The sequence below is a fragment of the Neofelis nebulosa genome, chromosome 1 (genome assembly GCF_028018385.1).
Source record: "Neofelis nebulosa isolate mNeoNeb1 chromosome 1, mNeoNeb1.pri, whole genome shotgun sequence".
Lineage (NCBI taxonomy): Eukaryota > Metazoa > Chordata > Mammalia > Carnivora > Felidae > Neofelis > Neofelis nebulosa.
In genome coordinates, this window is record NC_080782.1 from 46,710,976 (window position 1) to 46,738,878 (window position 27,903).

At 46.8% G+C, this 27,903-nt stretch overlaps 1 protein-coding gene across 4 annotated transcripts in view; it reads left to right on the top strand.

Moving 5' to 3' along the window:
* Positions 1 to 27,903, top strand: part of GALNT10 (polypeptide N-acetylgalactosaminyltransferase 10) — a 223,090-nt gene that overhangs the window by 6,951 nt on the left and 188,236 nt on the right. The window contains exon 1 of one of the 4 annotated variants that reach the window (XM_058720997.1): positions 13,647 to 13,752. The exons of the other annotated variants lie outside the window; for them this stretch is intronic. The gene's annotated coding sequence lies outside the window, so the exon portion shown is untranslated. Of the gene's footprint in view, positions 1 to 13,646; positions 13,753 to 27,903 lie in introns of those variants that run through there. 4 annotated transcript variants of the gene reach the window in all.

The following is a 27,903-nucleotide window of genomic DNA, read 5'->3' on the forward strand; positions in this document are numbered from 1 at the left end:
GTGGGGCTGGTGTTTGAGCCTGTGGGTCTCTGATCCAATGCCTGAGCAGGACAGAGGACCTGTTTCCCACCCTGCCCTGACACCCACTCCTACGAGGCTACTACGGGAGCCCTGCTGTCTGAGCAGAGGGGAAAGACCATTGTGCTGAGACTGAACCCTCTTCAGCGGCTGAGGTGGAGCCCACATGGTCACTTGAAGAGGCCCCCTTACCAAACCGCCCCCGCAGCCCTGTTGGCAGAGCGACTCCCCCATCCTCCTAGACCGAGACATCAGGGGGCAGCGTGTAGGGCTCTAGTTTTGGAGCCGCTTGATTCAGATCCCTAGCCCTGGGCAAGTCACTTGGCCTCCATGCCTGGATTTCTTGGTCTGTAAAATGGAGACAGTATTATGTGTATTGATGGTTGAATGAGTCACAGTGGGTAAGGCCCTGAGCACAGGCTGGGTACAGAACGAGTCCGCAGTAACTGTGGTTATGCTCCTGTTTATGGGAAGTGCCTGGCTTGTAGCAGGGACCCAGTTCTTCATAGTAGGGACTCAGCTTCCCTGTGGCTCAGATAGGGAGGGAGGCCTCTTTGTGGTTGTTGGAAGGTGAGGTCTGAGGAGAGGTGGTTGGCCTCATGGTGCAGCGTTCAGAGGCGGAACAGGGCCGCAGTGTCTCTGGTGATTGGGGGTGGGAAGGAAGGTGTGTTTGCACAGCTGCTCTTTGTAGTCCACTCCCTGACGCTCTGGAATCCAAAGCAATTATTGGGGGAACCTTCCCATTTACTATGCTGGGCGAGAACCCAGATCCTCTGCGTCCTTCTAAGAAGTATTTTTTGCCACCTCTGGGAAGTATTTTTTGGTCACTGCAGCCCCCAGGAGTTGCTCACTACTAGTGTTAGTTCCCCTGAGCATTGATTTTATCACCTGTCCACTTAGGTCGGAGAAACTTCCAGAAAGGCATGGCCTGGGGCTTCTTTCTGCTGCCCACTCCCCGTACCTTTCAGGGTATTTCACATCTCTCTGCCTCCACACACACTGCTCCCTTGCCTCTCTAGCCCTTCTTCCCTGCCACTTGGCCCCTAAGCCTCCCTCACTCCTGTAGGGGCAGCCTGGGGTTGTCCTCTTGCTACCAGGAGCCCAGAGCCCCTTATATAAATGTGTCATGTGGTGCAATAATTGTTTTTATTTAATCTGTCCAGACTGTCGTCTCCTGAAGGCAGGAACTAACCTCTGTCTCGGTTGCCCACTCTAATTTGCCCCAAATATTTGCCAAACAACTGAAGCAGCAAGCAAGGAGTGATCTGGTTGGTGCCTGGTAACTGCTGGCGGAGTGCAGGGGCTTAGCCTTGAGGAACGGCTCTTCTTGGGTGCTTCAGAATCCCCGGGGAGCCTGTTAACACCGGGGCACCAGGGCTCGCGCCCAAGGAGCATGATTGGGCCGGTCTGGGGTGGGCCAGGGATCATCCTTCGGGGAACTCTCTCCTTTCTGTCCACATCTCCAACTTGTCAGCATCCCTGGGAGGCAGACCTGACTTTCCCCAGGGGCCCACTCCAATCTCCGCAGGAGCGCTTTGGGACCTGCCTTTGAACTTGTATTTCTGGGGAGCGTGTTTATCTGCAGTTTCCCAAGCTGCCAACCAGTGCCCACAGAGGGCTGTTATCAGTGGCACTGTGTCAGACGCAAGGGGTGCAGGGTTGGGATCCGGGACGGGCGGTGCACTTTGAAAATGCCTTTGCCGTGGGCCACAGGGACTCTCTGGGCCCTGAGGTTTTGTTTTCCTCTGATACCTGTGATCTGTTGCCTTTCCAGGACACGTGCTCTGCCTTCCTGCCAAGGGGGCAAGGAGGAGGTGTCTGTAGGTGGGGGTTGAGGGCAGTACTGAGCCAGGGCCTCCCTGGGAAGGTGCAACATTTGGGAGGCCGTGTGAGTCTCTTCCTTGAGTTGGAGAGAGCATAGGATTGGGGGCAGGCTCCTCTGATTCCCGGGCCCACCACTGTCCCTTATTCACTCTGTGTCCAACTCTGGACCTCAGCCTTATCCTAAAATGAGCACCATGGTCACTGCTTCACAGTATCACCGTGATGATTAAGTGAATTGCAGATGAGAAAGCTGAGGTGCAGGGAGGTACAGTGACATATCCAGGGTCACACAGCTAGGAAGGATGGAAACCGGATTCCAACCCAGGTGTCTCACTCAGGTGGAGCACCCAGCCCCAGGCTTCCTTCTGCTGTCTTGCCACCTACCTGCTCCGTGACCTTGGGTGAGGCTACCTTTCCTTCTTCCCCAGGCCATGAGGAGGCTGCAGGGGGAGGTTATTGCCAGAGGCCCTGCGAGCCTGTTCTTGGATGCGTTGTGTTGGCTCCAGAAAGCTCTTCCGCGAGCTGAATGCCCGGGCGTCAGTGCCAGGGCATGATTACAGCAGGTCCCACGTGCCTCTCGGGAGCGTCCCTCGGGCAGCCTCCCAAGAGCCCAGTTAACTGGGGTCGTGTGTTTGTACGAATCTCTCCGTGAGTTACAGATGTCAGCTTTCTCAGGGAGGCCGGCTGCTAAGCAGAGGCTGCTGGCGGGGCCTCTGCAGGAAGGGGGTTTCTTAAAGGGAACAGGTTGGAAACATCTGGCGGGGGAATGTGTGCGACAATTACTTCCTGCTGCTGAAGCACATTGTATGTGCTCGACTGAAAACTGTTATTTTTGCGTGTTTCCTCCTGAGCATTGATCAGAGGCAGCTGCTGACAGTTAAAAAATGTGTGTGTATGTGTGCATGTCTATTTGTGAAGGAGTAAGTTTCTAAATTTGGTACCTAACGAGTGAAAAGTTAGTGCTTGTGTTTTGGGGGCATCAGGGTCTGTAGTAGGATTCCTGGTTAGTTTATTGACAGTAAACCTTAATGACAGTCTTCTTCAGAGAACTTCTTACATTACTTCATTTGACCTTTGCACCGTGTTTTGTTTTGTTCTGTTTTGTTTTTTACACCTTACCTGTATACTTTAATGCAGATTGCAGACTGGTGGCCTGGGGCCAGAAGTAGCCCAGAAATATGTTTCATGTGGCTCACCCAGTGCTGGCCCATAGATGGATGAGTGTCTTTATTTTTGAGTGTCGGAGAGTTGTCAGCACGTGAACATTGGGATATTTCACATTAAAAGAAAAAAATGCTCATTTCTGGCTTTTCTAGAAAATGAGGAAAACCGTAAAAGTGTTGGCAACGGGGTCCAGGTTCCAGTATCACAAAAAGTGGCTGGATCTGGGTAGCAGTTGCCCACTGTAGAAAGACCTCAGCTTGAACCTGGGTTCTTCAGCCTTTCATGTAGCCAGCCTGGCCTCTGGAGACATGTGAGTTTGGGAGCCCTTTGTCTGATTTGTCCTTTTTATGTCATGGTGGAGGCACAACAAGGCTTGTGATCCCCAGTTTGCAGAAGAGAAAGACAAGATTCAAATAATACAAGTGACATAACTGGTCACAGAGCCAGTAAGTTGAGGCTAGTCCTTTCTTTTTTTTAATGCTTATTTATTCTGAGAGAGAGACCAAGCACATGTGTGCAAGCAGGGGAGGGGCAGAGAGAGAGAGAGAGAGAGAGAGAGAGAATCCCAAGAAGATTCTGCACTGTCAGTACAGAGCCCGGCTTGGGGCTTGAACTCACAAACTGCAAGATCATGACCTGAGCTGAAATCAAGAGTCAGGTGCTTAACCAACCCAGGCTCCCCAAGGCCAGTCCTTTTTGACTATAAGCCCAATGTACTTTTTGGGGAGGCTGGGCGGAGGGTGGGGGGAAATGGTTACTTGGAAATACAAACATATAGACCTATGGCTCTTGAACAAACTCCCTTAAGTTTATATCCACATGATTTATACTGTGGCTCTGTCTGAGCCCAAGAACGATTTACCTTGTTTCTCTGTGTTTTTTGGTACTCTGAATTTGAGGTCCACCCCATCTAATGAAGTTTGCTCCAGTTGTGTGAGGGGCTGCCGTAGGTTTGTTTGTTAGAAGTGATGTGAGCACAGAGTGCATTTTGTTTCTGCCTTGGGCTTCCTGGCATGTCAGGAAACCCCATGCCTTCTTGTTACCGCGGGAGTGTTAGGAATCTACGGTGAGAGGCAGGACGGCTTTCCAGCAGAAATGGCACATACCACATTCCCTTGTCTGAGGCGGCCTCAAAGGCATCTATCTGGGGGCATTTCTAGAAAAGAGAGGGCCTGTGTGAGGGCCCTGAGCTATCTGGGTGAGGCAGTTCAGCCGCATACAGCCCCCGGTGCCTGTGAGTGCAGGGATGACCCTTTGTCAGAGCAGGAGTGGCTGTACCTCCCGCCCCACCGCCCCCCACTCCAGGGACCTTCCCTTAGAGGTTCCACATGGCTGCTGGTGTGGCAGTGGGGCAAGGGGTGTGGGACACAGAGGTGTGACAGCTGGTTCTGGGCTGAGAGTTCGCTCTCTTTGAGCCCTGGCTCCACCACGGTAACAGTAACGTTTCTTAACTTACTGAGCTCTTGGGGCATGCCATGCGCTGTGCCCTTCTTATTTCTTCAGCATTGTAAGCAGTCTTACTGTGGTCATTTCACAGGTGGGAAGACTGAGGCTCAGGAAGCATAAGCAACTTCCCAGGCCTGCAGAAGATGTAGGTGGCAAGACTGAGACTCAGATTTCTGATTCTCAAACCTGTGCTCTTAACTGCCATGCTTTACTGGCACCTTGGCAAGCCATCGAACCTCTTTGGGTCTCCATTTCCTCCCCTGGAAAGTGGGGATAATGTGTTCCTGGCATGCCAGCAGAGTACAGGTAAGAAGGGCTCATCAGCTTTCAGACCCATTCTTCTTGCCTGTCTCCCTGGCTCTGGGCAGCTGTCAGGCATTGCCACCTGCTGTGTTATCTTTCCCGCCGGGATAGGCGGGGCTCCTCTGCTCCTGAGTGTCAGGGTTCGCCTGAGGAGGCAGCCCTGTGCCTCCCTGTGTCTCCCTTGGCAATAGGAGAGGCAGCCGAGCCCTGCCCCAGGGAACAATGGGGCACATTCAGAAGGCAGCCAGGTGCCAAGCCAGAGGTGTTGAAGGGACATTTGATTAGTTTTAACCCTAGTGGTCAGCCTTTTGCTCTTTCTTTGTCTGTAGAAGTTAAGTGGGAAGGAAACAGGTGTGGCTTTCCTCTCCGTGCAGTTCACGTGGGCCTTCTGATTTTGGGCGTGAGTACACCTCTTCGACCCCTCTCCTATCCTCAGTCCTCTCCTGTCTCTGCATAAGTCTGTGTCTCCCTCCTTGCCTCCAGCCCCTGCTGTCTCTGTGCTGTGTGTGTCTCACTCAGCAAGTGTGATGAGAGCTGAGACTGAAGAATCCACGATTCCAAGGGACTATCTTTCATCTTGTGCCATCTCTCCCAACCTCATCCCTGCCAGGCGGTCAGCCAGCTTTGGCTTGCACACCTCCAGTGAGAGGGAACTCACTTTCTTAGCTCAGCAGAGTCCTAGGTAATCTGCCATGGCTCAGGGAGGCTTAGAGGATTTCTTGAGTGCCCACTCTCCTTTTCAGGCTCTTCTCAAATCTTTCCTTTTCCAGAAAGTCTTTTCTGATCTTTCCAGTTAGAATTAATCTCTGTCTCTTGGAAATGCTTATAGAATTTAATTTGTACAGCTTTAGTGGCACGAATGTTAAAGTGCTATGTTTTGCCATTTCTCTAGGCAGAGGAAAGTAATGTTGAAGGAGCTTTCCCAGTAGGACAGCTCGTTGGGTGAGGTTCCAGCTGGAGAGAAGGGATACTAGAGAACTGCCATGTGGGCCTGGGCTTCCTCCTGTATCTATAAAGTCCATCTCCAAACTTGGCCAGTGTATGTTATGTATTCTTTTCGTCCAGAGAATATGTTAGGCTTTGTGGGCCATATGGTCTCTGCAACGACTTCTCAACTCTGTCGTTGTAGTGTGAAAGCAGCCAGAGACAATACATAAATGAACAAGTGTGCTGTGTTCCAATAAAACTTTATTTGCAAAATAACAGGCAGCAGACGGGATTTGCAGGCTGTGGTTTACTGACCCATGTTCTAGTCTCTTCCTGGTGGATCAAATGACTTTAGTTGCTGTGTGACCTTGGGGGTGCGGAGGTCCTTCTCCCAGCATGGATGAATGGAATGTTATGGGTTGAATCATGTCCTCTAAAAGATATGTTGAAGTCCTAACTAACCCCTGTACCTCAGCATGTGACCTTATGTGGAAATAGGGTCATTGCAGATGTAATTAGTTAAGATTAACTAATTGCCGGTGTAGGGTGGGCCCTTAATCCCATATGATTGACTTAGATCCTTACAAGAGGGGAGACACAGTGAGGGAAAGAGCCATGGGAAGACGGAGGAGGAGACCGGAGTGATGCTGGCATAAACCCGGGAATACCTCAGGCCACCAGCAGCTGGAAGAGGCAAGGATGCATCCTCCACCAGAGGCTTTGGAGGGAGCATGGCCCCACCAACACCTTGATTTTGAACTTGTAACTTCCACAACAATGAGGCAATAAATTTCTGTTATTTGAAGCCACCTAGTTGGTGGTGCTTTTTTAAGGCAGCCCCAGGAAACCAATATATGGACCATTTTCCATTTTCTCATCAGATTGTTTAATGGGTGTGCATGAGTGTGTTGATGTGTTGTGTTTGGGTAGAGGTGGATAAAACACTCTGCAAGGCAGGGATAATTGTCATAATCTCTTCTAGCTACTTTGATTCCCTTTTAACTCATGAAAAAAGCCTCTCTTCCTATGGAGGATTAGCATATTACCCTGCACGTATGTATTCTTTAAAGCCACACTCCTTATTAACAGATCAGCCTTTTTTTTTTTAAACTTAGCCATTAGCCTGGAATACCAATGAGTAAACATGATGCATACTGCCTTTTATTTAACCCTATTATCTTTCTTTTTCTGAGTTTTGACTACAGTAATTTCAACCACCTATTTTTGTTCTGGGTCCCAACTCACTTGATTTGGAGGCTTACTATGTGTTAAGTACAGAGAATAGCCCCTGCCTTCAGAGGGCTTGTAGTCTATAGAGGATATAGACAAGTACACAGTGATGTAGAACACAAGGCAGAGCGTACTTAGTACCGTGGGAGGGGTCCGCCTGGTGTTGTGAGGTGCTGGGAAGAGGAGGTCACAGTGATTTAGGTCAGGAAGGACTTCTGAAAGGTGGTGACTTTTAAGGTGGCCCCAGGGAAGGATTGGGACCTCTCAGCTCACAGAAAGCGGGGAACCTATTCTAGGAACAGGGAGTATGCCTAAGTCACTGAACCTTCAGATATCAAATAACTGCAGGGAGGTAAGGGCCAGATCACAAGGGCTCTGCTGGGAGGCTGGGGAGGCTGGACTTCCAGAAATTGGGAAGCCATGGGCAGTTTCTGCACAAAAGATGATCTGAACAGAGGGGTGGCTCAGAGAGGTGGATATGGCAGTGCAGGAAGTAATGGAGGCTGTGGGCTACTTTGGAGGCTATGTGGGTGGAGTCCATTCATTTGTCCACTATACTCTGCTGTGGTCTGGACACCATGCCAGGTAGTGAGGCCACCAAGAGGCATAACTTGCAGCCTCTGAGCATCAGATACTGATAATAGTAACTCCCATGCAGGCTACCTTTGCCCAACACAGTTTTAAGTACCTTACATAAAAGGTTTTCTTAGTTTTCACAGCAACCTAATGGTGTACACACTGTGATATCTCCATTTTATAGGAGGGCACTAAGCACCATGGAGAGGAAATGTCACACCCAAGGTCACATAGTTGGTCACTGATGGAACTGTGATTGGCCTGCAGGGTCCTGAGCCTTCACCACTAACCTTGACTCCATACACCCAACAGGTCATTTAGAATACAGTGAGATCTGTTTCTGGTAACTGCAGGTAAAAGTTCCATGTGAACACATAGGAGAGCAAATTAACCCAGATGGGCAGGGTGGGTGGAGCAGGAAAGGCTTACTCAAGGAGGGAATCGTCACCTAAGTCTTTGAAGGTGAGTGGGGTAATTTAGCCAGGCAGGCAAAGGGCTGGGTGTAGAATGGGGAGCATAGGGATTTTCTGTGGAGGGGAAGCACAGTCCCAGAAAGGGGAAGACAGCATGGTGTGTTGAGGGCCTTCCAAGTTCAGTGTTGCTGTCCCCTAGTAAGTAAAGCCAGGAGTGGGCCTGGCAGAGGCTAGCATGTAGGTGGGGCCGGGTCCATGGACTAGACTCTACCCTGTGGTTGCCAGAGACATGAAGGGCATTGGGCAGAGAAGTCTTGTGACCAGATTTGCTTTCTGATGGGACCAAGAGTTGGAAGAGATCCAGGAGGTCATTTTGTCAATCGCTGTCAGATGTCTGCATGTGAGAGCAGATGACACAGAGGAGCTCCCAGGACAGGACTCGTGAGGCCAGAGCACTCCAAGCATGGGACGTGACTCGGAAGGCTCAGCTAGTGGTTTAGCTGGTGTTTGGGTCTGTAGTTCTGCTTCATTCAATGTGTCATTCATCCATTGGATTTTGACTGAATGCTGAACGTGCCCAGGCTGGCTCTCTGCTAAGCACTTGACATTCCAGGAGGAAAGGACATGGTCTCTGCCCTTGAGGCCAGCTGGACCACTAGGCAGATAATTCCAGGGCAGTGGGATGCAAGCAGTCAGTGGAGTGGGCATTGGGCCCTGAGAGCACAGTAGAGGAAGCACAGTCTCCCTGCTGCTGCCTCTCTCCTTGCCCCATCCCCACCTCACTCCCAGCCTTAAGAAAAAAAACAATTTTTAACACTTATTTATTTTTGAGAGACAGAGCATGAGCAGGGGAGGGTCAGAGAGAGAGAGGGAGACCCAGAATCTGAAGCAGGCTTCAAGCTCTGAGCTGTCAGCACAGAGCCCGACACGGGGCTCGAACTCACAAACCGTGAGCTCATGACCTGAGCTGAAGTCGAACGTTTAACCGACTAAGCCACCCAGGCGCCCCACTCCCAGCCTTGTAAAGCCACAGGTTTGCCTGGATTTGAATCCCAGCTCTGCCCTTTACTGGCTGTGTGATGTTGGGAGTTACTGAATCTCTTTTTGTCCTCTTTTAAAATGAGCACGGTAGTAGTCTACCTCAACAGATAGCCATCAGGATTAAATTAGTTCCTGTCCACAAAGCAGTCAGGATAGTGCTTTGGCATACAAGAAGTGCTCCATCCATGCTCTTATTACTTTAGGTCCAGAATCCCTCAGCCTAAACCCTCTGTACAAGGCACATTTTAGGTTTCAGAATTACGTTAGTCAGGGTTCTATCAGGTGAGAGAAACCACCCAGTTATCTAAACACTGAAAGCTTAATATAAAGAATTATGAACTCTGACAAGAGATTGCAGTAATGAAGGATTGACTGCTATGAAGTAATGAGTGCTCTAAATATAGTGTAAAGAATGTGGGGATAGCAGATGTAGGAGCAGTGGCTCCCCCTAAGGCTCAGGTAGAGCACCAAGGAGCACCCCCATCCCGGTTGCGATGGAATTCGAAAGGAAGATCCTCCCTCCTGGGGCTGAGACGGAGCACTCGTAGAAGAGGCCCCCAGGCAGAGATCTTGGCTTCGTTGGGGAGGGCACAGCTGTGCTTCGCGAATGGTAGAGAAGCAGCTGTGGTGCCACGCCAGTGATGGGTGCCGGGGACAGCTGTCCGTGGTGAGGTGCCTCCCAGAAGGCAGTCGGCTACAATACCACGGGAGTGGGTAACACGGGGAGGCTGCTGGTGGCTTGGTGCCATTGCACACTGTGGCCGTACGATAGAAACGTTGTGTTTGCAGCTCTGGCTGGCCCTGTGCCAGAGACGTGGTCATCAGGCTAACGTGAGTTCGCTCCTCGGTGAGTCACAGACAGAAACTAGACCAGGTGGCGTGGTCACACAAAGGAAACTTTATTTGCAGCAAATAAGGAGATCACGGGGAATAACTTCCAAAGCCGTGAGCCCCCAGACAAGGGCGAATGGGTTGCTTCCACTCAGGGTTAGGAGGACTATTCATCGTTACGTAGAGGCGAACGTAAGGTCATGCCTATATGTACGTTGTATGCTATGTAAGTGGGGCTTGTGCTCCTCCTTGGGCGGCGGAGATTTTAGTGTCAAGGGAGCTGCATGGGTCACTTCGCGGTCTGTCTGTACAGGTACAGGTCAGAGGTTAGGCTCAAACTGGTCTGTGTGGTCTGGGCCTCCAGAGCCCTTCGTCTGGGCAGTTGTCATTGCTTGAGAGGTGGCTTTGGTTTCCATCACTAGATGCTTTGCCTCTTGGGTCTTTTGCCTGAATTAAGAGAGAAGCTGCAAAAAAGGGCGTAAGGAAAAGTGTAGGACAGAGGTTGGTGGGTCCAAGCAGGTGAGCAGTAAAGGTCAGGTCTTGGGGTCCAGCTGGTAACAAAGTCATCTGTGCTGCCTGCCTGGCACATGTACCAGAACCAGGATAGAAAACATACAGGAAAACCCTTTCCTCCCACCGTGTCTCTCTAGCATCTTCGACCTGTCACCGTGATTACTATTAACATCATGTTGTCTAGCGAGGGAGAAAATGTTTAAAGGGCCCAGATCTATTTTTGCACAGCAGACAGGGAAGGTGCATTTGTGGTTGGGAGGCAATAAACTGGTCAGGGGCACAAGAATCTTTCTGATTTAGGGAAGTTGATGCAGTGCATATATTATATTATGTAATAGCCCCAGTGGGGTCTATGGGTAGCTCTCCATAACCAGAACATACTATTTTTTTTTTCCTGTGGCAAAAATGTAAGAATATTCATGCTAAGTGGATAAAGAGCATAAGTAGCTTCGTGTCCATTCAGGCCAGGTTTTGTCACTAAATGAGTTAAAAAAAAAAAAAAAAGTTACAGAAAAAGCTTTTGGATCCTGAAATCGAGGCTAAGGGATGGTTGTGTCATGTGTTTTCATTACCTTTCTCTACACAGCAGCCAGAGGGGTCTTTTGGAAAATGTCCATTATGCCACTGGCTAAGGTAAAGACTAAACTTCACTTCAGGCCCCTTCCCAACACTCCCCTCCCTGCCACCCCTGCCCTCCATTCATACTGACCTTGAACAAGCCATCTTGTTACCTGGAGTGTTCTTCCAGTCTCCCTGCCACACAAACACACATGCACATGTGCACACACGTGCACAAATGACTCGGCTAACACCGCCTCATGCTTCGGATCTCAGCTCAGGTGTGTTAACCTCAGGATAGCCTTCTGACCATCTTTCCCCCCACCCCCAGCCCTCATCCTGGTTCAGGCCTTTTCTCTTTAACATACATCTTAGCTTGTGATCACACAAACTTATAATTAGTGTGATTAGTTGATTACTGTGTCACCCTCTGAAACGGTGAGTGCCATGAGGTTGGTGGCTATGTCTGTCTTTCCCCCTCGTTATTTTATCCCCAGTGCCTTACACAATGCCTGACATACAACATATTTGATCAAGTAGAAAATGAATGGACAGTCTTGGATTAGATCCCAAACCAGGCCAAAAAGAATTAGCTATAAAGGACATTATGGAAACTTAGGAACTGTAGATGAGCTGTTAGTATTGTATCAGTGTTAAATTTCCTGACTTTGGTATCCTTCTTTTAGGAAATACACGCTAAAGAATTTAGGAGTAACGGGTTATATGTCTTCACCTTTCTCTCAAATGTTTCAGGACAAAAAAAAAAAAAAAAAATTGAAGCTTAGATAGCTGGGAGAGAGAGTGATAAAACATGTAACAACAAACATGGATGAAAGATATATAGGAGTTCATCATGCTGTTCTTGTATCTTTTCTCTAAGTTCAAAGTTACTTCACAATAAGATATTGTAAAGAATTCAGTGAATAGAAACAAATGAACAAAAGGGAAAAGGGATGCTAGGGGGAGTGCTCTCCGAAGGGCTTGGTCACTCTGGGGAGCTCTGAGGGGGCTGTGTGGCTGGAGCATGGCCCTGGGGTTGGGGAGGGATCAGCTGGGGGTGGGGAAGGATTGGCTGGAGCTGGGTCCCTCATCTGGGCTGCAGGCCTGTGTGTTTTGAGGGGGTGAAGCACTGAGCTGTTCGGCCAGCCTTAGCCTGAGTACTCCACATTCCCTCTCCTCTTCCCTATGGTGATTACTGAGCCAAAGCCTGAGTGGGTGAAGCCAGCCCATCTTGGGTCTTCCGTCTGATTTCTCTTTTAGTTTAATAATAGGGAAGCTCTCATCCAAGTATGAGGATTACTCCTCCTACCTGAAAACTACAACTTCCCTGTTGTCTGTTTGTTGTTAAGCCCACCACATGGTTCCTGTATGGGTTATATGTGGCTGTATAGCGGATTATCCCAAAATGTGGTAGCTTAACACAGTGTTTATTACCTTGTGGTTTCTGTGGGTCAGGAATCTAGGCTCAGCTGGGTGGCTCTGGCTCATGGTGGGTCTCTCATAAGATTACAGTCAAGATGTTGGCCAGCTCTGGAGTCATCTGAGGTCTTGACTGGGGCTAGGGGATCTGCTTTCAAGAAGGCTCACTCTCATGGCTGTTGCAGGAGGCCTCAATTTCTCAATGCCTGGACCTCTCTGTAAGGAAGCTTGAGTGTCATTACTGCGTGGCAGCTAGCTTACCCCAGAACAAGTGATCTGAGAGGGAGAGCAAGCAGGAAGTCACAGTTCCTTGTGTGACCTAGTCTCAGAAGTTGCACATTGTCGTGTATGCTTTGCTCTGTTAGTTGGATGTGAGTCACTAAGTTTAGCAGACCCCACCTCTTGAAGGGAGGAAGTGTGAAAGAACTTGGGCACATTTTAAAACCACCACAGCTCCTGAGGGCCTACCGCGTGCTGGGCACTAGAGGTGGTTCAGGGGATCCAAGGCATGGACCACCGTCTGCCCTCTAGAAGTTTACATCTGCTTGGGGAGGTGAGACATGCTCGGAAATTGGTCATGAGAACCAAGATACTCCGTGGCAAGCTAAGTCCGAATGGGTAACCCAAGGGAGCTCTTTGGAACGCCTGAGCTGGGCCTTCGCGGATGAACAGCTCCTACTTTGGCTCTTGACCCTGATCATGGCACTGTCATACAATGATAATGAATACTGATGGTAGCACTTGAGCATTTTCACCGCGGTGGGCGCTGTGCCAAGGGGGACCACCTCGTGGCGCATCTCCATTTGTGAGTAGCATTCCTTGGAATCGTGCAGTAGGACAGCCCTGGTGCCAAGTGCTTCATTTCTGTAATCTCATTTATGCTTTGAATTGCCCTGTGGGACTGCTATTATTATCCCCATTTTACAGATTACGCAAGTAAAGTTTAGAGAAATTAAGTGACTTATGTAAGATCCTACAGCTAGTAAGTGGCAGAGGGCTTAAGACCACAGGCCCCTGTAGGTTTAAATTCCAGCTCCTGTACTTTCAGAGCTTTAGAGTCCTGAGTAACTGACTTTAACCTCTCTGCATGTCCGTTACCTCCTCTGTAATATGCATATAAAACTGCTTAATGTTCCCAGTGTAGTGCCTGGCGTGTGGTAAGCCTTAACTACTGCTGCTGTTATCAGCTCACAGTCAAACACACAGCTGTGCTGTCACCTCAAGTTCTTTGCGTTAGTTTGTTATAAAGGGTTGAAATGGGAGAAGCATGTGGTAACTACAGCCGCCCTCTTCATGTGCAGGGTTTACAAATTTGCAAGGACAAAGAACTTGTCCAGGCTGAACATGCAGTGCATCTTTAGTGACTGATTCTGCCATTTCCAGTGTCTGCTTTCTTCCATGAAGATGTGGATGCTTCGAGGGACACCTGCCCAATCCCTCCTCTGCACAGGCCCAGACGGTGGCCAAGCTGGGTTTTAGGAAGCTGAACGTGAGTTGGCAACTTTCTTTGGAAGTGCTTTCCCTGTTGAGAGGCGAGGAGCACCGGACTGAATGCCAGTTAGGATATAAGTCTGTGCCGTGGGCCCTTGAGCCAACTACTAAACCTTTCTGGGCTCCGAGGGCCTTCCCTCCAGGGTTGTCCGTCAGAAAGAAGATGGAGAAAGTGTGTTTTGAAAACCATGAAACTCTGGTGCAAGGCTCTGGGCCTCTTCATTCCCTTCCAACCATTTGAGAAATTGTGGCTTCTTTAAGCAATTGTATACTGAAAGGCCGTGTGATGGGAATCACTCCTTCTACCCACACCCTCTTTACTAAAACATTTTTGAGCAAAATCAGTTTCAATTTGAATTCTGAGGATCAAATCAGCCTCTAAACAAAATCAAGGACCAGGTGGTGCTCCTTTTGAAAATTCAAACCCCATAACCAACTTGGGGGACTTATCTTTTGAAATTAATCTTTTTTTCTTCTTTTAATGAATGGGCATTTGTCGACTGCGCCAGTTCATTATGGAATTCATCCGAATGTTTCATTCACTGTGATCTCAGAGGCAGTGTGTGCTCACTCACCACCCGTGGGAATGACAGAACCCACTTCGAAAAAGAAAAAAAATCTTCCTCCCTTCATTTCCTCACTTTAGACTAAAACACTTCCTTTTTTAAACTTAAAAAAGGGGACTAATTTTCTCTTGTTAAAATTCGGATATGCATGAGCCTTCTTTTTTTTTTTTTTTTTTGCAAAATTATTGCACATCTCTGTATATTCATTACCCAAGGAGGTTATGAGTAAGCCCTCCCTGGATCCTCTGGTGGCGCAAAGTGATGGGAGGGGGTTCAGTCAGTTATCTGTATAAGAGGCTCGCTCTCAGTGTCTCTCCTCCATTTTCCCATTGTTAGACTGTACTTACCAGAAGACAGAAAGAGGAGAGGTTGAGGGAAGAGGAGGAGGAGGAGGAGGAGAAATGTCAGAGAGAAGCCTGGAGCTGTCAGCTCTCTAGCTGTCTGACCTCAGAACAATTGCTTAAACTCAGAGCCCGGTCCCACCTTTAAAATGGGGATAATGACAGTAATAGCTGCGTTGCAGGGCTGTGGCGATGATTATCTGAGAAAATCTGTGCCGGAAAAGTGCTTTTGTAAATGCCATTATACCGTTATTGGTACTGAGATATGATTGCGCACATGTATAACTTGTACGGGTTTTTAAATATAAGTTTTACAAGGGTTGCTTTTATTTTTAGACGCAGTTTGAGTTGGAAGGGAATCTTAGGAATCCTTTAGTATGCCTTCTCACTGTGGGGGAGGAACCCCCTCTGTGGCAGCCTTTGGCTTGAATAGCTCCAGGGATGGGGAGGTCACCACTTCTCCCTCTTCTTTCTCCCAATCATCCCAGTTTTCTTCTTCAAGCTATAGGACATGCCAGTGATTTTCTTCTCCCTAAGATAGACAGCAAAAGAATAATGTCGTGGTTAAAAATGAGTAAGCATGCCATGGCATGCGTTATGCAGATCTGCTCTCTGTACACTTTGTGGCTGGAGGTATGTCAGCCAGTCTCCAAAGTATTTGAATTGCTTGTTTGGGGGATCTGGTATTCTCCGTACCAGAAGCTCCTGAGTTATCAGGACTGAGCCTGCAGCCCCAGAGCAGGAAGACGACCTGGCAGGGCCCTCTTAGTTCTGTGTGCCTGAATGCCTTTCTCTTTTTCAACTGGTGTGGTTGTTTTGTTTTGTTTTGTTTTGTTTTAGCTATAGGTAGATACGAATTCATCTCAGAAGGTACAGTCTGGCCGCAATTGTTTCCTTCTCTTCTTCTCCTCACTTCCCCTTCTGAAAGGGGAAGCCCGGGCTCAGCACTTGGTGGAAAGCCTGTTTACTTTACGCCTGCTCCTGCCTCTGGGGTTTTCATTCCTCCCCGTGCAAGATGTAATGGTGAGGAGGCCGAAGCTGGGGCTGGAAAGACCTCAGACACCATCCCAGTGAACACTCCACAGACTGTCTCTGGAGGTCTTCAGGGATTCTGTAAACATGGTTTCACCTTGTGTTGACTCTTTTTAAACTACAATAATGGAAAACATGTTTTTAAATCACTTACGTGTATTATGTACTACATTTTTACATGTCGGAGGTCACCAGTTTATTCTTCCAGCATCTGTTTAATTGAAGAGAATCCTGAAATTATAGGGCAGGCTGTGTAAAAAAAAAAAAAATACATCTACTTATTCATCAAGTGTATCTACTATTTATTATATCAAAAAGTTTTCTCAGCATTGAGTAAAGCAAAAGAGAGAAACGGTACTTTGAGGCAGATGTAAGCTGTAAGCTCTTGTCTCTCACTCCTGAGGTCAGATTATGTCGATCAGAAAACCACATTGTCCTCATTGGTTGACTTTACACTAAGGACATATTATTGGTTTGAAAAGTTAAAATGTATAATAACAAAATGCAACTGAATAATAAAAGGCTTCACTCACTGAAAACCTACCACCCTTTCACAGAACACATCCGTTAGAGTAGTTGGGACCCTCTTCTAGTCCATCATTGCTTGCCTCTTAAATTATGCCCCAGGTCATTTAGGTAACATGATATTTGCATAGAAGAAGGCCTACTGGCAACTCTATTTTTATTTTCATGTTTATGTCTGAGCACCTGCTTTTTACTTGTGAGTGGACCCTGGCAGATTTTTCACTTCTAGATTTTGTTGATCCATGACCTGTGCTCATGAGTGAGAAATTCTTCTTCTGCCCAATCCCAGATGGTCATGCTTTTATTATAAGCCCATAACATTTTACCCCCTGTCCCATTTTTTCCCCCATGTGCTCAGAGGCCTCTTGGGCAATGTGCCCATAAAAATCAGTCCAGTGCTGTGGAACACATAGAATGATACAGAGATCACCCCTCACCCCTAAGCCTCCTTGAAGCCAAGCAGCCCCCATTTCCTTCCTGTTCACTCACTGGATATCTTTTCTGCCTCTCTGTCTGGCAGAGCTCTGTGACCCCACTCCTGTTGTTCCCCTTTTTTGTGAACCACAGTGGCTTCAGCCTGAAGTCCTCGATGCTGATGGATCCCAAGATTTGGTTAGAACCCTGTCCTTTGTGGAAAATGAGGGTATCACCCCACCTTCCCTGCTCACAGAGTGTGTTGTAAGGGCAGGGGGGCAGTGCTGGTCGTGGAGTGCTTGTTGCCATGGGAATCCGAGGTTCTGCTGCCTCTTCCCGGTGGAACTGGTGTCTGTGCACTGCCCCAGCCCTGTCTGCTGCTATGTTCCCTTCTCTCTCATCCCAAGAAGGCAGGTAGTAAAGGAGATGGAGGGAGTTCCAGCTTGCCGTGCCGCTGTCTCTTCCTCCTCCTCCTCCTCCTCCTTCTTCTTCTTCTTTTTTTAAAGTTTTATTTATTTCTTTATTGAGGGGCAGAGAGAGTGAGAGCACACCAGCTGGGGAAGGGCGGAGAGAGAGGGGGAGAGAGAGACTCCTAAGCAGGTTCCATGCTGTCAGCATGGAGCCCATCAGCGGGACTTAAATTCACAAACCATGAGATCATGATCTGAGCTGAACTCGAGAGTTGGACGCTTAGCCTACTGAGCCGCCCAGGCGCCCCTTACCTTCTAAGTGCAGTAAAATCAGGGAAGGTTCCTACGCATACACACAGAGCGAGCACATCCCTCCTTTCCCTGTATTCAAAATAAATCTGGGGAAGCAGCCTCTCCCTCAAACACCAGCCCCACCTCAAGCAAAACAGGCTCAGCAGTCAGAAAGACCTAGATTTGAATCACTGTGTCACTTGTCATCGTTGTGTGAAACTTAACCGTCTTGGGCCTTCATTTTCCCACATGGGAAACGGAGAGAATGGTCACCAACCGCATACACCAACTGCTGGAAATTCATTGTGAGACTGTCACTTTGTTAGGGCTTAAAAATAGCCATTAATTCTTTGGTGATAGTAGTGTCTAGAGGCTGGTTTCCCTTCTGCAAGTAAGCTGGGCGGTTTAACTGACCCGACAGGCCCCAGATAGACATGTCGGGAGTGGGGAAGAGGAAAAGGAGCACTCTGTGTGGTTTGCCCCGCTCCCTCCTCCTGGCTCCCTTCCCACCCCAGCACCCCAGCACCCCAGCCACCATCCCCTGTTCCATCAGGAGCAGGGTTACTCCCACTGCCCAAGAGCTGCACGGCGCCAGCCTTCTCGGCGTGGGCATTTTCAGCCCAGATGACATTTCCTCACAGGCTTGCGGCATCTTCCCCTCCCCACCTCATAGTCCCCCTCATTTCAGAAGCCCTCCGAGGACTTCAAGATGAAACACTTCCACCCTGGGTAGATCATTTTCATCGAATTCTCCAGCTTGTGGTCTCCACTGTTGAGGAGAGACATTTTAATTAATTACAGGCCCCATGGGCTCAGGGATCAATAGCAGTAAAGAGCCGTGGAATGAATTCCTAGCCTCTGCTCCGTTTCCCACTGTCTCTGCACCCTTGCACCAGGTGCACAAGCCCTGTGGGCCTCAGTTGCCTGTTCTCTGCATTGGGAGTGCCTATTTCCCAGGAGTGTTGGGAGTCCCTCCAGCAAGGTGGGGGGATCAAAAGTGTTGAAAACTGTAGTGTGCTGGCCACAGGTAAATTATTACTAAGAGCGTATGTGTATTCCCAAGGGGCAAGCATGAGGGATGTTTCTCTTCAGAGCCATTTCTTCCTCTTGTTCCTTGATACCTTAAGACCAGCTGGCAGGTTCTGTCTCCCTTTCTGAGTGTGAGAGAAGCAAGCAGCCCAGACAGAATTAGGCAGGTGGGTATGTGGGTGGAGTGTGGGTTCCTCCAGTGAGGAAAAGTGATCATACAAGTGGGACCTGGGATAAGAAGTCAAAAGCCTCAGCTTCTCCCTGGGAATTGGGGTCCCCAGCTGTTCTGACATTCACTACACTGGCCACCTCTAGCCCTGAGCCTTCACAGCCAAGAAAGAAGCCTTGTTTATTCCAGATTCTGCTTCCTTCTTCCTGCTTTCTTCTTGCAGCATATTCTGCACACAGCAGCCCAGGTGATCTTTCTAAAACACAAGTCTGATCATGTTCCTTTCCTGCTTAGAACCCTTCCATGGCTGCCTGTAGCCTTGAGGCTAAAATCCAGAATTCTTGGTGTCACTGTTTGGGCCCTTATGACCTGGCCCCTGCCACCTTCTCCGGTGTCCATTTCTGGCTCTCCCTCCAGTCCCCTCGGGTCTAAGCCAGAGCCCATCCACTCTGGCTCTGGTTCTCAGGCCTTGAGCATGCTACCAGTTTGGGCTTTCCAAAGCCAGGTCCTCTACATGCTATTGAAGGCTGTGCTGAGACATCACCTCCCCCAGTAAACCTTCCCTGACCACCCTGCCTTCCTCAGTCTGGGTGGGTTCCCATGGCAGCCTGTGCATTTATGGGTGTTATGGCCCCAGCCACATCCCAGGATCCACATCCATTTCCGTGGAAACCTCTCCTTGTCTACCACTCCCATCCCTGCATGAGATCCTTGAGACCCAGGCCCGTGTGACTGGTTTACCATCATACCCCCATGGCCCTAGCACGCCTCCTGCCAACAGAGTGCATGCCAAATAATGGGATGGAGAAATGGCTTGGGATGTTATCATTAGATGAGAAGCCTGGGGGGGATCAGAGTCGCCTGGGCACTTGTCAGACACCAGCTTCCTGGCCTCATCCCACCCTCCAGGATGCAGAATTTCTGTGGGTCTGCCAGGGAATCTGCATGTGCACACCCAAGTGGTTCTCATGCAGATTTGAGGACCTCTCAGTGATCTCCTTCAAGCCTGGCATTTTACAAAACAGGAAAGCTAGATCCAGAGACAGATATAGTAAGTGATTTCTGTAGATCTCAATCTCTCTCTCTCTCTCTCTCTCTCTCTCCCTTTCTTTCACATGCATACACACACACACACATACACACACTTCTTTAAGACATAAAAAAAATAAATAAATAAAGGCCCAGTGCTTTTTCTACTCCCGAAATGTTGATCTTCAAGAAACCCACGGGAAGCACAGGAGAGAGAATTTTTGTTTTTGTCTTTGTTCTGCCCTGAGGTCTGAACTAGGGAATTTTGGCATATTTTTTCATTTCCTTTCCATAAAAAGTATGCAACCTCAGAATATGGGGTACTTATTTTTAAAATTCAAAACAATTACTTTCACTCCAAGACTTATGTAATTTTTTGCAATGTTGGAAATCCCTGATGTTTCATTTTTCTGGTTCAGAAATGATTTGTAGAGAGTATGAATTATCCTGCCTGATGCCACGAGGTCTATTTTTATCCGTATGAGGATGTTGAGACTAAACCCGACAGAACATATTTACCGTTGCTTATAGTACTCGGTGATGCTGCCTCTCTTTAGAGCTTGCCAGAGAGAAACCATGTAGGAACATGTGTTCATAATTAATTTGACCTGCTTAGTAGGACAAAATGGGGAGGAAGGATCCACCAGCTCCACATGTGGCAGAGATAAAGTGGAACATGCTCAGAGGAAAGTGCTGGAATGCTGAGGGATGAGGAAATGTTTCTAAAGGGAAGGGCTAAAGACACTGGACGTTTGGTTTTCATAGAAGGACCAGTGGCTGTGTCTGAAAGGCTTGAATGGCAGGGAGAGAGCATGAAAGGAAAGTGGAACCCTGGCCTGAGGGTGGGAGAGACCTTCTGTTTGAAGGTGTAAGCAAGAGCATCCTCCAAGGTGATGGATGAGTTTCTCATCAAGAGAAGTGTTTAAGGTGGGGGCCATCTTACAGGCCTGTCACCCAGTGTCCTGGGTGAGGGGTAGTCTGGACCAGGTGAAGTCCAACTGCCCTTCTCACTGATCTGAGAGCAGACTCGAACGCCCACAGGTCCCAGCGTGTGACATAAGTGAGTGAAGGGTTCTGTGGCTGGGGCTGTGGGCAAGTGGGTTTGTTCCTTCCTCAGCTCCAGCTGTTGCTTGGGAATGCGGGTCCAATTAGGCCAGGTCTTTGGGTTTTCTAGATTTCTGGATTTTTTTTTTTAATATGGACTCTCCTGAGTTTTAAATATTGTGTGAGCTAAATAAAGCCATCTGTGCCCGCTGGCTCTTGGCCATGGCCTGCCAGTCTGACCCCTCTGTTCCAAGAATCTCAGGTTTGTGTGCACCTCAGGCTTTCAGGCAGGGGTGAGATGAGTGAGGTGGGCAGGGTAGGGATTATCTCTCCACCCAACAGATGGGGAAACGAGGACGCCTGGAAGTACAAGGTACTAGCAGACGAGGGCTAAGGCAACGAAGAGGGCAAACGAATTTCTTCCCTGCTCGTTCCAGTGACATTTCATTTTTAAGCTTTTCTTTTAAAATAATGTTGGATAAAGGGTGCACTGGGAGTGCCCAGTATTTCTTGGGGGTAGGGCCAGAGCAGGGGATTCGGCCTCCCCGAGTCACTTTTCCTTCCCCTCCCTGCACTGCTCCTGGAGCACCTCTTGCACTGAGGTGTCTGTGAATGGCGCCCCCCACCCCCCGGGGTTGTGCCTGCTCAGCCTGCACACCCCTGCCTGGAGCCATGCAAAAGCTCTGCCTCTGCTTTTCCCCAAGGATCTGGGACGTCCAGCCATACCTGAAATCTCCCATTACAGCTCTCTTCTTGGGTGAAGGCTCCATGGGCACCCAGGAAGCTCTTTGAAAATGCACACAGGAAAAGAAAAAAGGCCACAGGAATGCAACCTGACAACTGTCTCAGGCTCCAGGTGCTGGATTGCCATGGACTCAGCCGCTGAGTAAATTAGCTTTGCCACGAAGGCAACCACAGAACACTGGTCCTATCCAAGCCACATTTATGGTGCTCCCTGCTGCGATTTGAGGCCTGTCTGCCGAGCTTCCTGCCTCTTGGCCTTCCCGCCGCTCCTTGTGCTTGAGGCCATGCTTCCAAGAGCAGCTTTCAGACCAACTTTAGGTTTTGCTTACTTTGCCGGTGAACATCCTGCTCGTTTTATTTTGTGGTTGGTTTTTATAAGGAAAAAAATTTTTTTAAGTACATATTTTTCAGACAACTGTGTTGAGGGGTATTTGAGATACAATAAATTGCACACTTTTGAGAGTGTGTAACTTAATCCATTTTAACATATGTATAAACTTTGTGAGACTACCATCGAAATCATAATAAACATTTCTATCACCCCCGGAGGGTTCTTTGTGCCCTTTTGTCTTTTTAATTTTTTTAATTTTTATTTTATTTTTGAAAGAGAGAGAGAGAGAGAGAGAGACAGACAGACAGAGAGCGCGAGCCCCAGTGGGGGAAGAGGAGAGAGAGAGGGAGTCCACAAGATCCGAATCAGGCTCCAGGCTCAGAGCTGTCAGCACAGAGTCTGACCCGGGGCTCAAACTCACAAACCCTGAGGTCATGCATAACCTGAGCAGAAGTTAGATGCTTAAGTGACTGGGCCACTCAGGCACCCCTCTTTGTGCCCTTTTGTAACTAGTCCTTCCCTCTGTCTCCACGCAGTCACTGACCTGCTTTATCTTTCTTTTTTTTTTTTTTTTTTTAAAGATTTTTAATTTTTTTTTTTTTTTCAACGTTTTTTATTTATTTTTGGGACAGAGAGAGACAGAGCATGAACGGGGGAGGGGCAGAGAGAGAGGGAGACACAGAATCAGAAACAGGCTCCAGGCTCCGAGCCATCAGCCCAGAGCCTGACGCGGGGCTCGAACTCACGGACCGCGAGATCGTGACCTGGCTGAAGTCGGACGCTTAACCGACTGCGCCACCCAGGCGCCCCTATCTTTCTAGATGAGCTTGTGTTTTCTAGAAATTGCATAGAACTTCACCCAATGTGTGTTCCTCTTTGCCTGCTTTTTTCAGCAAGCAAGATGATCATTGAGACTCCTCCATGTCCTCCTGTGTATCAGCAGCTTGTTTCATTTTATTGTTGAGCAGTTTCCCATTATGTGTCTGTTCCGTCATTTGTTTATCCGTTCTCATGTTGGTGGACATTTCGGTTGTTTCTAGCTTTTGGCTCGTACAAATAAAGTTGCTACGAACATTTGTGTACAGGTCTGGGGTTTTGTTTCACTTGGGTGGGTAGGTACCTCCAGAAACAGTGTATTGGCTAGGTGGTATGGTAGGCGTATGTTTAATTTTTTAAGAAGCTGCCAAATTGTTTTCCAAAGTGGTTGCATCGCTTTGAGTGCCCACGTCAGCCTGTGAGAGTTCCAGTTGCTCAGCGTCCTTGACAACACTTGGAATGATCAGTCTTCAATTTTAGCTCTTCTGTGGGGTGTGCAATATTCACGCCTCTTGACACGACATTTGCGTGCTGTCACGAAGAACCTGTCTTCATGGGTTTGTTGGCTATTTTGTATCTTTTGTGAAGTGCCTGTTAAAATCTTTTGCCAGTTTCCACTCATTTGGGTTGTTTGTCTTTATGGAATTTTAAGAGTTTTAAAAATATATTCTGTAATACAAGTCTTTTGTCTGATACATGTTTTGGGAATGTATTCTCCCAGTCCGTGGCTGTTTTCCTAATAAGGTGTCAGTATTGTTTAGTAAAATCTGGAGCATATGGGGTTTCCAGGGACATGAAAGCCATTGAATATTGAACAAATGCAATAAACCTTAAGAATCCCATAGAACCCAAACTTGGTACCAACATGATTGAGAGTGTATTTATAACATTACCTCTTGGTTTAGAAATTATTTTACGTAATTTGAGAAAAGCACTGTCTGCGGCACCATACTAGGTATTAGAAGAGATGGAAGGAAATGTAGAAACATCATGAGATGTGGATACTCTTCTTAGGGGGCTCACATCCATGGAAGAGTGAGCATATACACGTATTCTGATGACAGTAATTACTGTGTATACTATATGCTTGATTGGCATGATCTCATTTAATGTTCAGAACAACCCTCTAATATAGATTTTCCCCATTTTGCAGATGAAGAAACTGAGGCTTAGAGGAGCTAAGTAACTTCCCCAGAGCATACAGCTATGATATGGCAGATATGGATTCAATCTCACTTCTGTCTGACTTCAAAGTCCGTGTACTTAACCGTTAGACTAACTGCCTTCCAGGTAGAGCATAAGCTAAGATGTGTTGAGAATCATAAGAGAGTTATAAACAGAGTGTTATGGAACAAGAAGTGAAAAAATTTATTTTTAGTTCTGTACCAGAAAGCACCATCGAGGCGTTAACATCCAAGTTGGGCCTTGAGGAGTGTTTACAACCTCAGTAACAAAGATGGCAGAAGAGGAATGGCAGTTGAAGGGAACAGCATGAGCAAGGATGTAGAAGAGGTTAGAAGGGTCATGGGACCTATTGACCAAAGTCCAGTATTCTTCAGGGGGAAAGGTACAAGAAAAGGTCTTGAAAATCAACTCCAAGGGCCTCAAAAATCAGGCTGAGAAGTTTGAACTGGATTCCACGAGGCAGTTGGGACCCACTGAAACATCTGAGAAAGGAGGATTGGGGGCAAGTGATATGCTGGCTCTGTATGGTGATGGGATAGAGTCTGGATGGACAAGGACATAGAAGAGGGACAAAGGGCAGTGGAGGGCCTTGTGATGCTACTATAGGTATCAAGGGCCTCAACTAGGGTATTAGTCATAGAAATGGACAGGAGGGTATAAATAATATAATTCAAAACTAGAAGCTACCTCCTGTACATGATTTTTTATTCTGCCGACTTTTCCATAAGCTGGGACTAATTTGACCCAGTCCCCTTTCTGTCACTTCCTTTCTTGTCCATCTGTATTTCTCATACTTCATTGCTCCCAGACAGTGGCCAGGGAGAAGAGAGAAACCCAATTTGTCCTGTCTGTAATTTGTTGGCTAATTCTGATAAATGAAGTGGTGCCTGGAGAAGGCTGAGTCTTTTGGCCAAAATGAAGTTTTATATTATTCATACATTTATTCATTCAGCTAACCAGATTCATTCATTTACCATCCCGATGGGTTTTTTTCCAATACCATCAAGCAGTTCTCCAGTTCTCAGTGGATGCTACTGGGTGTCTTACAAATTTGACTCCATTCTGACACTGTCAGCCTCAAGTTAGCATCAGACCCCACAGGCTAAGGGCTCAGTCCCATAAGACTGCCCCCATTTCAGATGCCAATCACAAGTCCAGTTCACCTGGGTTTCTGATCACCAGCTATCAATCAGAGGGTTCCACCACTCCCTCTTCAGGTGTGATTAATTTGCTAGAACTTGGAGAAATATTTACTTATGTTTACCGGTTGATTATAAGGGGTGTTATAAAGGATACAGGTGAACAGCCAGATGAAGAGGTGCATAGGGTGAGAGGTCCAGAAGGGTCCTGAGTACAGGAGCTTCTGTCACAGTGGACTGGGGTGTTCTACTCTTCCTTCATGTTTACCACCCCAGAAGCTCATCACATCCTTTTATTCAAGAGTTTTTGTATATCTTAATCTGCAACCCAGCTCCCTGCCCCTTCTGGTGACCAGCCCCATCCTCAGGCTATCTGGGGGGGGTCCCACCCTCCGTCACCTTATTAGCATAAACTCACCTGTGCTCAAAAGGGGCTCCCTTTGACTTATGAATGACAAAAGGCACTCCTGCCACTCTGGAAATTCCAAGGGTTTTCAGAGATTTGTGCCAGGAACTTGGGACAGAGACCAGATATATTTTTTTTATTATGCCATCCATTCTTCCAAACGTTTATTTATTTACTTACCAAACTCAGTCATTTGATATCTATCAAAAGTAGAAATATGTGCCAGACGCTATGGTAGGCTCACAGTGTGTAGCATCGAACAGCCTCCCTCTACAGAAGTTCACCTTTTAGTGGAGGCTTTTTCCTGCTGTCTTCAGGTATTTCTTTTTGTCTCACGTTTTTATGTTTCTTCCTCCTCTTCTCTCCTGACTTCTTTGGGAATTTTTTCTCATTTTGCTTTTTCCCTCTATTCTGCTATAAAAGTTCAGTATTCTGTTTCTACATTTTGAATAGTTAAGAAAATTTAACGTGTATTCTTGAATCTAAAATTAATCAATATACTTACCCTACTCCCAGCCAGTACACCTCACCTTTGATCACCCCCTCTTCTGATTTCACACTACTGTTGTCATGTATTTTAGTGGTTGTTATTACTATTATTGAGTATAGTTGACACACAATGTTATGTTTCAGGTGCACAACTTAGTGATTCAACAGGTTTGTACATCATGTTATCACTACAAGTATACGTACCATCTGTCCGCTTATATCACTATCACATTGATATTGTGTGTAATGATATTGACTGTGTTCCTTATGTTTAATTATTATTTTTAATTCCATAAGACTGTACTCTTACTGTTTTATATAGGCCTTCTGAATGCAATCACTTTCCTTTTGCCTGAAGCATATTGTTTTACATTTCTTTGAGGGTATTTTAAGAGCGAACTCTAGGTTTTGCTTGCGAATATCTTTATTTTGCTCCTGTTCTTTCTGGGTATACAATTCCAGTTTGACCGTTTTTTACCTTCAGTATATTCAATACATTATTCTACTGCCTTCCAGGTTTAATATAACTGTTGAGAAGTCAGGGGTAGTATAATGATTATTCTTTTATATTAAATCTGTCTTTTCTCTGGCTACTTTTAAGATTTAAAAAAAAAGATTTTATCTCTTTTTGGTCTGCAGTTTCACTATAATGTAGATTTTTAAAAGCAGCTTTATTGACGTATAATTGGCATATAGTAAATTGCATATACATAATTTGGTAACTTTTGACATCTGTATATACCTGTGACACTGTCATGTCAAGATAATGAACATACCCCAATGTTTCCTTGTGTCCCTTTGTATTGTATAACCCCTTCTTCCTGTCACTCCTGCCTTCCTCTAGTCCCCAGGCAACTACTGATCTATTTCCTATCGCTATAGACTAGTTTGTATTTTCTGGAATTTTACACAAATGGAGTCATACGGTATGTACTCTTTTTAAAGTCTGGCTTCTTTCATGGAGCATGATTATTTTGAGATTCATTCTTGTTGTAGCATTATCAATAGTTTCTTCCTTTTTTAATGGTCAGTAGTATTCTTTTATATGACTATACCACTGTTTGTTTGTCTATTTACCTGTTGGTAGATATTTGGGTTGTTTCCAGTTTGGGGTTAGTACAAAGTTTTTGAGTTTTAATGTACAAGTCTTTGTGTGGGTGTATGCTTTCATTTCTCTTGGGCAAATACATAGGAGTGGAATGACTGGGTTATGTTAGGTGTATATTTAACTTTTTAAAAATTGTGGTGGTACCATTTTATGTTCCCAGCAGCAGTGTATGAGTGTTTCCATTTCTTCTTCAGTTCCATCAACACTTGGTATGATCGATCTTTTCAATTTTAGCCTTTCTAATTGGTGTGTGCTGGTATCTCATTGTGGTTTTAATTTGTATTTCTCTGGTGACCAGTGATGTTGAGCATCTTTTAATGTACTTATCTGCCCTCTGTATATCTTCTTGATGATGTGTCTGCTGATACCTTTTGCCCATTCTTTAAAAATTGGGTTGTTGTTGGGGCACCTGGGTGGCTCAGTCGGTTAAGCGGCCCACTTCGGCTCAGGTCATGATCTCGCGGTCCGTGAGTTCGAGCCCCGCGTCGGGCTCTGTGCTGACAGCTCAGAGCCTGGAGCCTGTCTCGGATTCTGTATCTCCCTCTCTCTGACCCTCCCCTGTTCATGCTCTGTCTCTCTCTGTCTCAAAAATAAATAGATGTTAAAAAAAATAAAAAATAAAAAATAAAATAAAATAAAATAAAAATAAAAATTGGGTTGTTTGGCTTCTTGTTATTGAATTTTGAGAGTTCTTTATGTTCTGGAAAGAAGTCCTTTATGAGATACATACTTTATGTTCTGGAAAGAAGTCCTTTATGAGTATTTATTCCACTCTGCAGCTTATCTTTTTATTCTCTTAACAGTGTCTTTTGAAGAGCAGAAGTTATAAATTTTGTTTCAGTTTGGTTTATCAATTTGTTCTTATATTGATTATGTTTTCGGTGTCATATCTAAGAAATCTGCCTAACCCAAGGTCACAAAGTTTTTGTTGTGGCTTTGTTTCCTTCTAGAATTTTTATAATTTTTGGTTTTACAATTAGACCTGTGATCCATTTTGAGTTAATTTTTATATGTAGTGTAAAATGTGGATCTTCTTTTCCTCCTCTTCTTCTTCTCCTCCTCCTCCTCCTCCTCCTTCTCC